Here is a 13,548-nt window from a genome sequence, read left to right as displayed (position 1 = left end):
ACAGAGCCTGTGCCACAGAGTGGTGTTGACTCAGCTCTGACTGCAGAGGCCCTGGTGGAGATGCAGTGTGTAAGAAAGCCACTTCCACACACAAGGCCTCTTCTGGAGCCTGGCGGCCTCGGTACAGGCTCTGTGGGTGTAGCTGTGTCGCATGGGACAGCTAGAGGATAGACAATGCGGATTTTTTTAAAATGCTCCAAGAGCCATCCTCACGATTACAAGCTGGTAAATCTAACTTCAGTACCAGGCACGTTGGTTGGAACTGGCGTGAAGAACTGAATCCTCAGGCCATGTCGAATGCACTAAATTAGAGAAGTCAGCTCCCCAATCTCCTGGAATTCTTTGGGTGAGTGCAATCAGGACGCTTGACAATGGGCATCCTCGGCTAGCGAGTGGGCTGGATAAGCAGCCCTCCCTCTCAGCAGCCACAAAATTGTCATAACCAAGATGGTCTTCTGGGACAGCTAACTCTGCTTGCGTCCCTACAATTTGCAGTGTGTGCCGACTGAACAGTAGCAAAGCTTTGATTGGATGCAGGGGGAACACCAGTGTTGCGTACAATCCGCACACACCTCATTTTGTGCGTCCTTGCTTTATGCTCTGTCACTTTAGTAATATGGGTAGGAAAAAACACTGTGGTGCCAGAAACCAGCAGGGTCTGGGAGCCTGTACATGAGCAATGGTAAACAACATGTCTTGCAGGTCGCATGTAGAACCGGCCGGGCCACCTGTGGCCCTCAGGTCACAGGCTGTCTGCCACTCATACAGTGCTGCATCTGGGCTTTCAGAAAACCTTGACCAGCTTCCTCCTCCTAGGAACACCAACATGGACTAGCTAGCCCAGGAGCCTGTCTTCCAGCTGTGATCAATGCCAGGTGCTTCAGAGGGAATGAGCAGTACAGGTGAACAGCAAGAGATCCAACCCCTTGCCTGTTCTCTGCTCCTGTCCCTTCAGCAGTCATGGCAGAAGAGGACAGCTCCTCTTGCGGATCACTAACTGGTTTAAAATAGGATTCCTACACTTTTCTCTTCCCTGGAACTGGAAGGGACCTTGAGAGGTCAAGTCCAGTCCCCTCACAGCAGGACCAAGCACCGTCTAGACCAGGGCTACTCAACCTGTTTGTGGCGCATGGTGCAGTTTGGGTTTACGGGGGGGCTAAACGTGCAGCCCACGGGTGGAATCCTTTGAACATGGCCTCCACTGGGAACCCCTCCATAAGGGCGAGTCCATAGAATGGTTTTCTGCAGTAAAATTCCTGGACTGTCATTGCTCGTTAAAAGTGCTGTCGGGGTGGAAATCCGGTAAATAGCAGCAGAACTGCGTGTTGTGTAGTTTTGCCTTAATCCTTGTATTCATGCCCGGCAGTGTGAAAGAAGCTATTTGCATGTCTATGCAAGCACACTTACCTTGCGGCCCCCGGCACGTGCTGTGAGTACCATTGTGGCCCCCCAGAGCTTCCAAGGTTGCGTAGCCCTGCTCTAGAGCATCCCTGATAGATGCCTGTTCAACCTGCTCTGAAATCTCTCCAGAGAGGGCGGTTCCGCCTGGATGGACAGTTTTCACAATGGAGAGGGGGGAGGCCCCCCAAGACTGGGCCCTCTATTGCTCAACATATTCCTAGATCTCGAAAGGGGACGAACGGTGAGATGGCAAAATGCAACAGCTCCACAGTCAGGCGAGCCTGTTCAGACCAAGCTGCCTGCAATGCGTTATGAAGCCGTCTCCCAGGACTGGCTGACTCGGCAACATTCGCTATTGATCAGAGTTAAGTAATGCCCTGGAAAACAATCCCAACTATATAAAACACCAGCCCTGCCCCTCCTGAGCACGGGCCTGGTGAGGCTGTTGGCTCCCTGGGGCTCTGGTAGAAGTCCGAGCCCCAGGATTGAGTGGGTCCCAGGCCCAGACAACAGGAGTGGATGTGCCTTGCTGGTGGGCCTCAGTAAATAGGAGGCGGTGAGTCGGGAGGGCTGCCTGCTCCATTTCACCAGGACTAAGTCCACTGGCGTGTGCGCAGGCTCCAGCGCTTCCAGGTACTTTTCCCAGCCAGCCTTTTGAAAGTTCCACCCTTCTGTTTGGAGCTCTTGACAGCTGGGAGCTGTCGCCTGGTGTGAATCAGTGGCAATCGGTCGGCTCTGTGGAAAGTTACCCAGGACGTGGCATGTTGCTGGCTGAGGACGACCATGAACCCAGGCCCAGACGAGTGGGGAGTTGATGCTGGGTCGCCCAAGTATTAGTCTAGTGTCCTCACTAATGGACAGTCCTTCCTGTTTCCCCCTTTTAACCCCTCCTCCACGTGGCTTCACCACTCCCCCCCCTTTCTGGGACCCCACGCACTCAGCACAAGCTACAGTCCACAGCTCGCCAGACTCCAGAGGGCAGCCGCTGGTGTTTGGAGCGAGGTGTCTGGGTCTGGCTGCTAACCCCACCCTGCTCTTCCTCTCTTAACTTCTGCTTTTTGCCGATCTTCACTTGGCAGCCCTGGTGCTCCAGGGTGCCTGTAACAAAGGGTTTGGGGCGGGAACGCAGGGGGCTGGGAGCTGAGTCACGGGTTCCATTTTACTGACAGCCAAGTTTCACTGGGCGACAACGCACAGGTTTCCCGTGCATCAACAGGATCCGAGCTGTTCCAGCATGGGCGTGTGAGGGTTATTCACAAAGCGCTGAGTCACTTCTGTGACTGCTGCTTGCAAATGCGTGGTTGCATGTGGGGTTTGTGGGCAGCGTTCCTGCTTTTTCCATCCACGTGCAGAATAAATTGTGTGTGCTGAGGCCAGTGCGGGGTGTGCACCACCAGTAGAAACACATGCTGCCGGCCGTAAGTACTCTGCTAATGGGCTGAGAGGCATTTGAATCTGTGCTGGGTGCCTGTCCAAGCCTACCACTTACAGGAAACCCAGAAATCTTTCCCTAAGCCTAGTTTTTACCACTTCACTCCCACTATTGATTTTACATGCACAGGCCCTGATGTGCTGTGTGAGCTCATAAGGATGGTCTTAGTCAGGATCCCCACAACAACCTGAACTCCACTGTGCTTGGTTCCTATGCCAGGCTGGTGTCTGTGCCTCAGTAATTCTAGCTGCCAGCGGGACCAGGCATGCGCTGCGGAGAAAGGCCTTAGGTTACAGATTCTTGGGCTGAAGACACAGCTGAGCAGGGTCATGGCCTCGGGTTGCTGCAGAGCACAGTCGGCTGTGGAAGATCAAACTGGATTCTGTTGTGCCCAAGTCCCCAGCAAAACACGCTGCCTCCCAGGCTGGGGCTGATGGGCAGAGCCATTTCGGTGTCTCTCGCAGCCCAGACTGAGCGTGCGGGGGGAAGTGGGGTCTTGGCTTGAAGGGATAGAGCAGCCGTGTCACACATGCGGCCCACGACTACGTCTTTATAAACGAACCGAGTGCGGCCGCCTGGTTACGACGTTTGTAACGGGGGCGGCCGACCCGCGGCACTCGAGCTGCATGTGGCTCTTCGATTAAGGAAATGCGGCTCCTGCTGCTTCTGAGCCGCGTGCCCGGACTGCTCACGGCCGCCCGCTCTGCGCACCTGTCCCGGCGCCTGGAGGGAGAAGCGCATGGCGGCAGCAGCTCCAGGACCCAGGCATTAGGTTAGGACAGGGGGAGCTGGAGATACCTGGCTCTGGGGGAGGGGAGGGGGATTGGGTTAGAGCGGGGAGGGGGCAGGGGGTGCCTGGTTCTGGGGGGCCGGGAGGGGGATGCCTGGCTCTGGGGGAGGGCGACTGGGTTAGCACTGGGGGGGCTGAAGCACCTTAAAGCCTTCATGGATGCAAACAGCCATTTTACACATCACGTCCTTGTATTCTAGTCAAACAAGACCTGAAAAAACCCCACAGAATATCCCTAAGATGTAATCGATAATAATTCCGACTTTCCGATAGAAGGACATTTCCTTGGGTGGCCCTGAGAGCTATCGGCTTTCATTTGTGTGGCCGCCGCAGGCTTTGTGTGACATGCCTGGCGCAGAGGCTGGCCGGGAGCGTGCAGGGTCGGTCCGGGCTCAGTCCTGTCCGCAGAGCAGGTTGCTACAGAACTCAGGGGGCCTGGGGCCGCCCTGCGGGTGGCAGCATCCACCAGGCCCTAGTGCCTGGGCTCTTGAAACAGGGGCTGGACAGGTGAGCTGGGGCTGGAGGACGTTTCTTTCCTTGGCTATTATGGGGCCAGATTATGAAAGGGGCTTTTTAGGGGCTGCAGCCCAGGCCCCCAGGCTGTGGGGTGGGGCTCAGGCTGCAGGGGAAAGTGGCTCCGTGCGCTGCCATTAACCCTCACCCCCGCCCCGCTGCAGCCCTGTGCACGGTGGCTAGCAGCACTTGTCAGCAGGCGCCCCCCCCATTGGCTGGGAATTGCACCAGTGGGAATAGTGGGGGTGGTGCCTGCAAGCAGAGGGCTGTTTGGAACCCCCTGCCCCCACAGGATCTGCACCAGGTAAGCACCCCTTTCCCACAGACACCCCCCTCAGACCCTGCACCCCCAGGCCCCCGCTGCACCCCACCCCCCTCAGACCCTGCACCCCCAGGCCCCTGCTGCACCCCACCTCCTGCCAGACCCTGCCCCCTGCCCCCTGCTGCACCCCACCTCCTGCCAGACCCTGCCCCCTGCCCCTGCTGCGCCCCACCTCCTGCCCAGACCCTGCCCCCTGCCCCCGCTGCACCCCACCTCCTGCCAGACCCTGCCCCCTGCCCCCTGCTGCACCCCACCTCCTGCCAGACCCTGCCCCCTGCCCCTGCTGCACCTCACCTCCTGCCAGACCCTGCCCCCTGCCCCCGCTGCACCCCACCTCCTGCCCAGACCCTGCACCCTGCCCCCGCTGCACCCCACCTCCTGCCAGACCCTGCCCCCTGCCCCTGCTGCACCCCACCTCCTGCCAGACCCTGCCCCCTGCCCCCGCTGCACCCCACCTCCTGCCCAGACCCTGCCCCCTGCCCCCGCTGCACCCCACCTCCTGCCAGACCCTGCCCCCTGCCCCCTGCTGCACCCCACCTCCTGCCAGACCCTGCCCCCTGCCCCTGCTGCACCCCACCTCCTGCCAGACCCTGCCCCCTGCCCCCGCTGCACCCCACCTCCTGCCCAGACCCTGCCCCCTGCCCCCTGCTGCACCCCACCTCCTGCCCAGACCCTGCACCCTGCCCCCGCTGCACCCCACCTCCTGCCAGACCCTGCCCCCTGCCCCTGCTGCACCCCACCTCCTGCCAGACCCTGCCCCCTGCCCCCGCTGCACCCCACCTCCTGCCCAGACCCTGCCCCCTGCCCCCGCTGCACCCCACCTCCTGCCCAAACCCTGCCCCCCTGCTGCACCCCACCTCCTGCCCAGACCCTGCCCCCTGCCCCCTGCTGCACCCCACCTCCTGCCCAGACCCTGCACCCTGCCCCCGCTGCACCCCACCTCCTGCCCAGACCCTGCCCCCTGCCCCCTGCTGCACCCCACCTCCTGCCCAGACCCTGCCCCCTGCTGCCCCACCCCACCCTGCCCCCCTGCCCCCACCCTGCCCCCTGCCCCCTGCTGCACCCCACCTCCTGCCCCCCTGCCCCCGCCCCACCTCCTGCCCAGACCCTGCCCCCCTGCCCCCCCCCTCCTGCACCCTGCACCCTGCCCCCTGCCCCCCGCTGCACCCCACCTCCTGTCCAGACCCTGCACCCTCACCCCTGCCCCCTGCTGCACCCCACCTCCTGCCCGGACCCTGCACCTTCACCCCTGCCCCCTGCTGCACCCCACCTCCTGCCTAGACCCCACTCCCCCAGCCTGCTGAAGAGAAGGGGGGAATGAGGTTCAGGGCTTCCCCTAGACCAGCTTTACTTTTCTGGGGTTCTGGAGTTAGTGGATTTTATGGATCTACTTAGACTCTGGGGTAGGGACAAAACTGAGGGGTACAGTGTGTGAGCCAGGGCTGCCCGCAAGTAGGCTAGGGATGGGGTGCAGGGTCTGGGAGGGAGCTGGGGTGCAGAAGCAGGCTGGGAGTAGGGTGTCTCGCCAAATGGAGGGAGCAGGAATAAGGGAGGGAGTTAGAGCAAGCTGGGGGTGCCAGGTCTTGGGGGGGGGGGGCCCGGGCACGAGGGGGAACCAGAGGGAGGCTCCGCAGCTGCAGGCTCACAGCCCCGGGCCAGCCCCGGAGGCACCACTACCGCGGCAACCCAGCCCCATCCCGGCCCGAGGCCCTGCTGCTACAGCCACGCGGTCCAGGGCCGGCCCCGGAGGTTGGAGGTGCCGTGGCCACGTGGTGAGGCAGCAGCGCCTCCAGCTTCCAGGGCCGGCCCCGGACCACGTGGCCAAGGCGCCGCTGAGGAGCCTCGGCCCCTGCACTGCCTCCTCCCAGCGCAGCTTCACCTGCTGCAGGCGAGAGCGCTCTCCAGCGGCTGCGTGGGGGCGAGGGGCGGAGCTGAGCTCCTTCGCCCACGGCCACGGCACAGGTGCCACAGGATGGGCACGCCCACTGGGGGCAGGGCCTGGAAATGCCTTGTGGGCGGGATCAAAGCCCTAGACGGGCCGGGTCTGGCCCACTAAGAAGCTTTTGCCCGTCCCTGCCAGGTGTCTGTCTAACCTGCTCTGAAATATCCCGTGACGGGGATTCCACAACCCCCCTGGGCTGTTTAGTCCCGTGTTTCACCCCTGACAGGAAGTTTTTCCTAAAGTCCAACCTCAGCCCCCCTGGCTGCAGTTTCAGCCCCTTGCTTCTTGTCCTGCCCTCAGAGCCAAGGGGAACAATTTGTCTCCTTCCTCCTTGTGACGCCCTTTTAGACACTTGAAAACCGCTCTCACGTCCCCTCTGTCTTCTCTCTTCTAAGCTACATAAGCCCAGTTCCTTCAGCCTTTCCTCCTAGCTCATGTTCTCTAGACCTTGCATCATCCTTGTTGCTCTTCTGCAGCCCTTCTCCAATTTCTCCACATCTTTCCTGAAATGTGGTGCCCAGACCTGGACACAAGGCTCCAATTGAGGCCTCATCAGCGCAGAGAAGAGTGGAAGAATGACTTCTGTCTCGTTCACAACGCTCCTGTTAATGCAACCACTGTCAATCACCGCTGGGTCGGCTCAGCTCGGCCTGCCCCGTGTGTCGGCCATTGCTTCTACAATGACAGTGCCTAGGAGCCCTGGCTCATGGACCGTGGCCCCGCAGTGCGAGGGGTTGTACAAACAGACCCAGAAGACGATCCCTGCTCTTGTTTTTCAGAGATCCTTTACAAAAAAACCAGGTCCCGTTTGCTATGAAGGGGCACCGGACCCTACATTTCCTCTCACACGGGCAGGGGCCTTGATCTGGACTTTTCACTAGGAGCTGTACAACTGGCTCCTGCATGCCACCCCAAAGGTGGCTGCATTTCAGCTGTGTGCTGCATGTGTATTGTCTGTGAAACTCTAGAATCCTTCCGGAGGGACGGATGGACGCTGTCCTGTCCTGTGAGCCTTTAGTTCGGTGAGAAATAGATAATCCAATCCCTAAACGCTTGAGGGGGAGGTTCAGAAAGTCATGCATCAAAACCACAAAATAGCAGTGAAGAAATGGGAAACTGAGGCACGTAGTTTGGTTGTAAAATGCTTGGAGATCTGCCCTTGAAATGCTCAAGAATTATCTTGTTTTTCTTTCCCTTGGTCATTCTTTCTTCGCCCACCTCATGAAAGGTGGATTGAGACTGGGATGCCTTCTCAGCTGGGATTTTTTCTTGCTTTATTTTTACAGACGTTATCTTATGAATTTTTAAAAACTTCTATCCAGAACCTTTGCAAATATCCAGGTTTCGAGACCTATTATTAACTTTTCTCTCTCTCCACATCTAGTTCAGCCACAGTTCTAGAGACATTGGGTCGCCCACTCCCAGGATTTTACCATGGGCCACACTAGGGCTACAGCTACACTGGAGCCTTCTTCTGGAAAAGCTTATGCAAATGAAGTGTGGCGTGGAATATTGCTGCGCTTCATTTGCATAATTCATTAGTAGACGCTTTGGCACAAAAAGGAGCTGTGTAGACCGCTTCTTTTTGCGCAAAAACCCCTTTTTGCACAAGAGCCATTCTTCCTCATTTTTTCACAGCTCTTTTTTGTGCAAAAGCAGTTGCTAATTAATTATGCAAATGAAGCGTGGTGATATTCCACGTCACGCTTCATTTGCATAAGCTTTTCTAGAAGAAGGCTACAGTGTAGCCGTAGCGTGTGTGTGTTGTGGGGTTTCCCTTAAAGCCTCAGCCCCTAGGAATCATGTGTCTCAGGCTAGGTCCACACCAGAGGGTTTTTTTTGGAAAAAGCTACACAATTGTGCTTGGCAATTTGCGAAGCTTTTTCCAGTTGCTTTTCCAGAAGAGGCTTTTCCGCCATTTGGCCCACTCTAGACAGGGCCAAATGGTGGAAAACCCTCCTCTTGCAGCGAAGCTCTTATCTCTCATAGAACGAGGCACACAGGACTCCCCGAAAGAGCGTTTGCTCTTCTGCAAAAAAAAAGTGAAAGTGCAAACATGTTCCTTGGATGCGGTGGGTTTTCTGGGATTCCTCTGGTGCCCCTGCAGTGTAGACGTACTCTCCGTGAGAATCTTGGCCTTTCTTTTTTGAAAAGTAGGATTCTAACTGAGCTGGGCAGATTTTTCGATGGAACTCGTGTCTGTTGGCAAAAGCTGGTGTGAATGAATTCAAAATATGGTGGCATCATCTTGGGATTTTTTTTGGTTCTGAAAGTCTCAAAAGGAAATTATAAAAGCAATTCTTCTGATGAGGCTGAAATGTTTCATTTAGTCTTCTAATTTAAATATGGAAGTCAGACACATGTTTTGACCTCGGCAACATGTTCTGGAATGCTCTGTGTCATGACACATTCAGCACTTCTACTTAGACCCAAGGCAGGATGAAATGAAATTGGAAAATCTCAGAATTTCACATAGGATGCAATTTTTGGTTTGTTTAAAACCAGTTCCAGTTTCTAAGGCTCGTGGTAAGAGAGAAAGGCCTAAAACATAACCGTGAGGACACCCCAACACTGGAAGGCAAAGGAAAAGACCCCGGCTTCGATTGTTTTTTAAGATCTAATGATTTTATCGTGGCTTGACTCTCAACAGTTGAACTCAAGGGCCAACTGCTGTAGCATGTTCCTGTCAAACCCAGGAGTTGAGTCTCAGGAAATACAACCAGGGAGCAGACCGATGCTTCCCATATCCTGCCCCCGCCGGGGTCTGCTTCAGCGGAAAGTTAACGCCTCTCCTCAGATAATGCACCTGGCTGTGTGCTTGGTGGGATAACCACGCTGACAGGGGGGCTACATCCGTCCTGATCCTGCCCTCTGGCTGCAGAAACAACGTGAACTTCCCAGGGTGGTGGGAATGAGATCAATTGACCTAAACCCAAGGGACGGCTTCAGACTTTGAAGTCAACTTGCTCCTGCCTTTTACTTTGTTATGTGGCCAGTGCATTGTTCTCTTCGCTCCCTCTACTCTCCCCACCAGAGTGCTCCCTCCCCCCTCCCCGGTTTAAATATTCTCTCCTGGGCAGACAGATAATGCCAAGACCAGAGCAGCTCTGAGGACCAAGGAAAGGGTCGCTGAGGAAGTGGAGGAATGAGAATGATCTGAAAGACAAGCATCCTTCACTGCACTGAAAGCCCCTAGCTCTTCAATGAGCCCATCATCACACTGGTATAATTAGCTTATCTGAGGGCATGGCTACCTAAGGCAGCGTGTAGCAGGTTTAAATCTAATAAAAGAGAGTTCTTCTTTACACAGCGCATAGTCAACCTGTGGAACTCCTTGCTGGGGGAGGCTGTGAAGGCTGGAACTATAATAGAGTTTAAAGAGAAGCTAGATAAAAAGCTTTATGGAGGTTAGGTCCATAAAAGGCTATTAGCCAGGGGATAAAATGGTGTCTTTGGCCTCTGTTTGTCAGAGGCTGGAGAGGGATGGCAGGAGACAAATCGCTTGATCATTGTCTTTGGTCCACCCTCTCTGGGGCACCTGGTGCTGGCCACTGTCGGCAGACAGGCTACTGGGCTAGATGGCCCTTTGGTCTGACCCAGTACGGCCGTTCTTATGTTCTCATGTGTAGCAACAAGGCCGTCTCGACACTGTCATGTTAAAATGAAGGTCACCATGTGGGAACACCTGGGCTGAGAAAGGGTAACCAGGTCACCAGTAAGATCACCCTACGCAGGGGATTCTTACGGGTTCCGGTTAACCGATACCTGGTGGGGGCTAGGAGCTGGGCCTGCTGCCGACAAGGGCTGCTCTGGTGGCGGCTGGGAGCCTGGAGCAGCCCTCCCCAGATCCTGCTTAGCTGGTTAACCAATTAAACATGAGGAGAGCGCTGCTCCCCGAGGCCCAGCAGGTTAGCTAAGAGCATTCCAGCTACTGGGCTGGATGGACCTTTGGGCTGGCCCCGTACGGCCGTTAACCCAACACTTGCCCGGTTAACTGATTAACTGGGACGTTACATCCCTGGGGAATGCTGGTGCTGATCAAATACTTCCACCCCCTACAAGGGGGGGCTCGCTTTACCGGCATTCCCACGCGCATTCACCGCCCAGGGCTGCCTGTCAAGCAGCGGCGACTGGATCAAGTGCCAGTGTCGCGCTGCCCTTGCTTCTCGCGTCCCTCGCCTGCCAAGGAACTCGAATGTGCATGTTGCTTTTTATAGCCCACACTCCCTGGGGCAGAGTTCTCAAGCTGGGCTGGCTCTGCTCCCCGATGCCCAGCAGGTTAGCCGTGTGCGGTCAGGCGGTGCCCAAGTGCCTGAGGAAGAGTCGGGGCTGGATTCTCTAAGGACACGATCTAGTGTGGCTTCCAGGCGATCTTCTGATGCCAGTGGGGTGCCCCAGGGGAAAAGACCGGGCACGGAGCATGGCTGAGAAACGCGTTCAGGGCCGCGCCCATCTCTTAAAGCCTCTTCTTGAGGGGACGAGGCACACACTGACCTAGGAAAACGAAAGTTTAACACGTGTCTGTAGGAGACACCGCTGGAGATGACATGCAAAGGAGTCGGACTTGTTGTTGACCTGGGATACCAGATCCCCAGGCATGAGACTTTTGGGGAGAGGCAGGATGGTGGTGGTGGTGCGGGGGGAAATTAGCCGTTAATGGGAGGTTTTTCCTGCTGCAAACCAGACCTTGTATTCTAACAGCTTTGCCTTTAACATGGCATGACTGGTCCTGATCCCGCATGTGCCCCTCCCAACGACCACAAACCCTGCAGGTTCCAGACTTTGCTATACAAGAATCTCCTCTCTCCCTGCCAGGGGCGACCAGTGCCTGCAGGGGGGAAGGGGTGGAAGGAGGACCGCCCAAGGGGCCGGGACATGTGGGGGCACCCCATTTAGCCATTAAAATGAGGGTGGGGATATACGGGTGAAGTGCACCTCCGGCATGCTCCCTTGCTCCCTTCCCCCACCAAAACGCAGCCACTTCTGGGATCAAAGACAAGAGGGACTGCCCAGAGCTACTTACAGAGCAGGCCAGCTAGCAGAGGATAAAAAGCAAAGCGCCAGAGCAGCTGTTAGGAGCCAAGGTGCTGGCTCCAGAACTCTTGTTCCGCCTTTTTGGCTGATCTTGATCCAATTAATATTCAGCATCAGTATGGGGAGGACAGTGTTGCTGGCAGTGATGAATGGAAAAAAACAGGAGGAGGCAGAAACATTGTAATGGGCACGAGCTGGAATTTGGCTGGAATGCGAATCTGTAAGGAGGCCTAGGAAGCGTGTGGTGTCTGCAAACACAGACCCGGCCAAAGTCCAGTGACATGGAGCACCAGCCTCTATACCTAGCTTTACTTGGGTTTTGACCTGGGGAGGGGGCGGGGGTTGTTTTTAAGGCTATTACAGCAACCTCTCCCCACCCAGCCGTGGCTGGTGCAGACACTGTCACAGTGGAGGTTGTATCTGTCTGATCTCCTTCTCAACCGCCCACAGAATCCATGTGGCTTCCCATAGGATTTTTACAGTAACAGCTAAGCACTGCTGAGGCAACCCCCACTAGGAACCCATCCTGGCCTGCCACAAGCAACATCCTAGCTATGGATCACGTGGTCTTCCACCTCGAGCAACCAGCAATTAAAGTGGCAGTGCGTTCCAGACTTCTGTAGGCAGTAAAACAGAACAAACCAAGGCCATAGAGGGATCCCTCAGTAAATACATGGTGCACGGAGGGTGTGGGGAGGGAAAGAATAGGTCTTCTCCCAGGAGCTGGTGGCTGATCAGCAAGAGGAACAATTGCTGCTGCTGCTCTGGAGCATCTGAAATGCTTTGTCATTCAACTTAAAGACAGTTGGAATTTTTGGCACTGAGCCTACTGGAGAAGATGAGGTTAGTCTCACTCTGACAGACTCCATCCCTGGGCCACTCGCTGTGTTATCCATCTGCTTAGCTGCCCTGACTTGCTCAGCCCCATGCACGCTGGCAGCAGGAGCGGCTCGAGGAGAGCTGCCGGCATCTGGCGCCCTGGGCGGAATGCGCGATTGGCGCCCCCGCTTCCATAGCCCTCAATGGCGTGATGTCATCATTGGGCGCCACGTAAAATGCAACTGCTGAGGTTGCTTACATCCACAGGCCGCCCCTGGCTGGCAGCAATTGACAGAATAAACGCTGGGGTGGAGGCTGATAGTCTGGCTTTAAAAATGGCAGGTGTAGTGGGGCTGGAAATCTTGAAACCACACACAAATCCTTCTCACACAAAACACAGGACTGTGTAGCACTTTACAGACTAACAAGATGGTTTAATAGGTGATGAGCTTTCGTGGGCCAGACCCACTTCCTCAGATCAAATAGTGGAAGAAAACAGTCACAACCATATATACCAAAGGAGACAATTTAAAAAAATGAACACATATGAAAAGGACAAATCACATTTCAGAACAGAAGGGGGATGCGGGGGGGTGGGAAGGGAGGGAGGTAAATGTCTGTGAGCTAATGATATTAGAGGTGATAATTGGGGAAGCTATCTTTGTAATGGGTAAGATAATTAGCATCTTTATTCCTTCTATGTGTCTTTTAATTCAAAGCTGGTTTTCTGGGTTGGAACAAAGGGCGAGTACCCGGCTTCAACAGGCCTTGTTACACAGAAAGCTGATGGTGCTTTTGCTTTCCTCAAGTTTACTGCCTTTCTGAGGTGTGTGATTACTAAAATAAACACTCTCTAACATCCCAGATGGAAAAGCAATGCAGGAGTGCCTTTGTCAGGGCGTTCCTGGAGAAAGATGGCAATCTTGCTCCTTCATGTATTGCTGGTGTCACTTTCAGACCCTGGGGGTAGAGTGTTTCCAAACCAAAGCAGAGCCTCTCTTGAAGGGATTCTTCATTCCTATTATTAAAACAGACAAGGGAAGGTACAAAAATGAAATGATCAGAGTTGAGAACAGCTCCTGGATTTTAAGCCCCCTTGCTGTATATGCCTGATGAATGGATCACTGCCCAAGAATCCATCCAATAAGCAAGTCTGGAGCTAAGGGCTGTACTGTGTACTTTATTGCCAGGGCCAGCCCACAACATTTTGGCACCTGAGGGGAGCTCAAATGACGCCCCCAGGCCCCCTTGCTTGGGCCAAAACTTTGAAAGGTCTCAATTCTGCCTCCTTCCTG

This window comes from Pelodiscus sinensis, chromosome 32 (assembly GCF_052426305.1).
Source record: "Pelodiscus sinensis isolate ZL-2025 chromosome 32, ASM5242630v1, whole genome shotgun sequence".
Taxonomy (NCBI): Eukaryota; Metazoa; Chordata; order Testudines; family Trionychidae; genus Pelodiscus; species Pelodiscus sinensis.
This window is presented reverse-complemented; position numbering follows the sequence as displayed.